Source organism: Pinus tabuliformis, chromosome 2_2, assembly GCF_031772625.1.
Source record: "Pinus tabuliformis cultivar Carrire ecotype Pingquan chromosome 2_2, CPIR1, whole genome shotgun sequence".
NCBI lineage: Eukaryota > Viridiplantae > Streptophyta > Pinopsida > Pinales > Pinaceae > Pinus > Pinus tabuliformis.
This window is the reverse complement of record NC_142300.1, coordinates 637,188,156-637,192,596: the sequence shown is the minus strand read 5'-3', so window position 1 is coordinate 637,192,596 and position 4,441 is coordinate 637,188,156. Positions and strand designations below refer to the sequence as shown.

Sequence of the window (4,441 nt, the reverse complement as noted above, 5' to 3'; positions counted from 1 at the left end):
CTAAAATGCAAGCTCTAGCTCACTCCTAGTATAAGTGGGAGTATATAAAAAATAATGAAGCTTAGACCTTATCTCCTCCAACTGTTGGATGACAACCTTAATATATGGTCTCACCGATGGAAAAGGTGCACAACAACTCATGGCAAGTTGAAGTGCTCAAAGTAATCCATCATCGACAGTACTTCTCAATCCCCTCAAGATATCAACATCAAATAGCTCCAACACACTCTCCTCCAATACAATAGTCTTCACAATAGAAGGCAAATCCACAAATTCATCAAAGCTCTCATTCTTGCCTAGTTTCTTGTCAATAAGTATTTATAACAGGAGAATGCCAACGTTGTATATATCTATCTTGGTATTTGTCCTATTCATCTTCTGGAGATCAGGAGCCTTGTAGCCCTCAAGTGTGGTTATAGTCATCATCTAAGCAACAGATGACGAAGTCATTAACCAGTCTAGACTATAATCATTCAGATGTGCCACATAGTTTTCATCGACCAAAACATTCTTGGATTTGAGGTTTCCATGAATGACGGGTGTTTCAAGCATGGTGTGAAGGTGGGCAAGTCCTCTTGCTGCTCCAAAAACAAACTTGTGCTTGCAAGCTCAGCTCAAAGAGGGCCTCCCACCTTGAGCATCTACAAAAGAAAGGATGTTTTTGCATCGGTAAGACAAAGTAAGGGCTCAACCCACATACCTACACAATGAAGATTTCCCTAAAGAAAGAAGAGATAATTGCAAAGACTTCATATTGAATCTAGAGCCTAACTTATGCGTATGTGAGATGCAGAACTTGAGTGCATTCTTTAGTTTTTTTTAATATTTGGTTAGACCATGGCCTCTTGAATCTTATTATTGCAATCTAAACCTCAATTTGCAAGTGGAAGCAGACTGTGGATACTTTCTAGGTAAAGTGATAATATTTTTTACTTTTGCCATTTCTTTGGGAGAACTGCATTTATTTTGGAAGTGAAATTCATGTCTTGTCAACAATAGAAAAATTATAAAATGTAAAGGCCAAAAATGCCATGAGTTATATCAGTGCAATGGCCCATTTCACAGGACCCCACAAATGTTGTTTTGTTGGTCATAGAAGATATAGCCAGCATTCAAGGCCAGACTTTACTTGAATCCTTGCAACGCGTGTACAATTGATATCCTATGAATGAAGGATGTAATATAGTCAATTTTCCTATTTTTGGAGAAGAAACAAAATACAACAAAGAAAATATTCCTTAGCCTTGGGTTTCAAAATGACAACTTACCATGAAGAAGGTCAGCCAAGTTGCCTTTCTTCTGATAATCATATACAAGAAGCTTCTCTCTTGTTCCTTCATAAAATGCTCTTAGAGGGACTATATTTTCATGTTGAAGGCGACCCAAATCCTTAATTACAGGCAGGAGTTATTTTCGGTCCTTGCAAGTCCCTTCCCTGAGAAGCCTCAGAGCAATAGTTCCTCCTTGGCTAAGCTTGGCTTTGTAGATAGTGCCATAGCTGGTCTTACCCAATACTTGACCTGTTGCATTCAGCACATCCTCCACCGTGAGATTCTCCCCACCTTTAAAAACCACCAATCTTCCCTCCCCTATTTCTTCATCTTCCAATTCATTCAAAGAAGGGTCCCCTCCTCCTCCCAGCACTTTCATATTGTGGGCACTTCCAATGCCTATCAACAAGGACACACATATAAGAATGGTTGTCATCAATGTAATAAAATTCCTGCAACTTCCTCGGGGCTCAGTCCAGAATGCCTCTGAACTTGAGTTCTTGCATAAGGTGCAAGAGGAGGCCCACAGAGCCTGTTTCCTGCAAATGACTCACTGCCAAAACTCTATGAAAACACCAAAATGGGTCCACTGAGATTGTTAAGAGCCAAATTCAAACTTGATAAATTGAGTTGGACAAGAGCTTCAGGTATTGTACCAGAAAAAGAGTTATTGCTCAGATCCAACTCTTGCAGGCCATGAAACTGTCTAAGAAACAGAGGCATAGGCCCTTGCAGATTGTTACTGCTCAAGTCTAAAATATGAAAATTATTGCATGTAACATTAGGAAAAGCAGGCTCTGGTATGTAACCACTCAAATCATTACCATCTAGAAGAAGATCCACAAGCTTCCCACAAAGATTCCATACTGAAGGAGGAATGTTTCCATTGAGCTTATTCCCTGAGAATGAAACAGACATAAGCCTAGCACTATTCCCAAGCTCTAAAGGTATATTTCCTTTGAACATATGAACATCACAACTTTGTTTCCATTCCTAGAAATTTTAGGAGTCAAACAGTAGACACACACACATGGGAATATTAAGGCTTCATAAAGGAGAATATCGATAAGAAAGAAACATTTACCAACTAAAAAAATTACTCTAGGAAAATCATGACAAAGCAAAAGAACATGTACATTAAGTTGCACCACAAAGGGTAAATTAACATCAATGTAATGAATATACATCTTATTTGCATTGAAAGATGCATGTTGCAGATAAAGACTGCTAAAGCATGATAACATCAACAATGTATGAATACACTATTATATACAATCAATATCAACACCAAATATGTTACTTTAGTTATGAGCTTTGAATGGTCCCAGAAGCAAGCATTCAATGATGTAGAATATGGGTCTGAATTCTAGAATAAAATATGAATGACCATTCCATAGGTCAAACACTTATAAAGAAATAGATCATTTTTGTTGATTTTTCTGAACAACTAACACAACTTTGAATTTCCTCTACCTCCTTATTGACAATAAAAGGATGGAAATCATTAATGAAATTATCATAGAGTTAAAGATGGTCTATAATAAGCTGAATGACACACAGTTGTAAGTGGTGACAATTTTTGTAAATCTTGGGAATCAACATCTAGCTAAAATTTCCAAGAAGGTCCAGAGTTTAACTCATGCCAAGAATGTTAGACTAAAACTGTCATTGATCCCTATCTGATTGCAGGCTTAACCATCCAATATGTACTGACTCTATCCAATAATTTAGACATGAGTGTGAAGGTTGAGTTGGAGCAATTGGCGAGTCAAATTGGGTACAAAGAGAGAATTGAAAATGTATGAATCTTAGATGTTTGTGTATCCTTGACAAAAAATGAATCCAATGGTTTTCGTTTTTCTAAGTACTATTTATTCTAGAACTGTTTTTGAACTGGCTTGCAGAAGTGTCAGAGGCTATAGTTCTTGTTTTCCTACTATTTCCAGTTGAATTTTTTTACTATGCACCTGACATTTGGATTGGAAAATGCCATAAAAAGTTATGAGTTGGAACGAATCTACCTACTTTGACTGCACAGTTAGAGGGCTCACTGAAGAGAAAAAAAAAAGTGTGTCAAGTAAGTTGAAGTTCATTGTTAGATGGAAAATGTGAAGGGGATACATAGACCAAATTCATAGATCTGCACAGGCCTTCATTATCTAGATGATTAATAATTCATGTTCATTTGAAAATACTTCATGCAAAAATCAAAGGTTGAGTTCAAGTTGTTGGCACTGTGGATTTGTATTAAATGATGCTTTAAAGGAAAATATGAACATCACACCTCTTATAGATATCCCACATGTTTAAAGATGAAATTGAAAAAAATTGTTGAGCTCTCAGAGACCGGTCACATTTTCCCTAGCAAGAGTCCATTTGCATCACCTATGGTGTTAATTAGGAAGGGTGGTTCATTCAGATTGATCATTGATTGTTGAGAGCTTAGCCCGAGGACTATCAAGAATAGATATCATATTCCAAGGATTGGTGAGTTACTATAGTTGTGTGTTTCCATTATATTCACCAAGGTAACTCCAACACAAAACTAACGAAATTTTGTTTTGAAATAAATTATTGAGCCAAAAATGTAATATTTTTTGGGAATTTTTTCCTTGTGATTAATTGTTGGTCATTTTTGAAAATAGAATTATTGAAAGTGTTGGAGAAGAGGTAACTGACCTCAAGGTGGGTGAATGTCATTCCTATATTCACTCGATAATTCAAAGAATGCAAGCACTCCAAGACAGAAGAGAGCAACATGTGTGCTCTCCTAAGAATTGACACTGAAAAAGGAGTTATGACAAGTGATGAATTCATGTGTGCTCTCCTAAGAATTGACATTGAAAAAGGAGTTATGACAAGTGATGGAATTCAAGGTTTCCCATCAATGGGAATCCAATTTACCACTTTGTAGGTACGTCCAATTTCAGCGAGTACACTATTACGCATGTCGGTTTTCTTGCCAAAATTAATCCCAAGGCACCTCTTGACAAAGTTTGAGTTTTAAGTTATGGTGTCTCTACAAGTAATTTACTTTCGGATCATTTTCTAATCATCTTCTTTCCATTTTAAATTATTTCCATGTACATGTCCACAATGAGTAGTGTTGTAACATGATTTAGTTTTGATAAGTTAGTTTTTGTTTATAAAAGAGGGTATGAAAAAATAAA

At 36.5% G+C, this 4,441-nt stretch overlaps 1 pseudogene; it reads right to left on the bottom strand.

Moving 5' to 3' along the window:
• On the bottom strand, window positions 1-4,220 carry LOC149194237 (putative kinase-like protein TMKL1 pseudogene; annotated as a pseudogene).
• Between the last annotated feature and the right edge of the window lie 221 nt (window positions 4,221-4,441).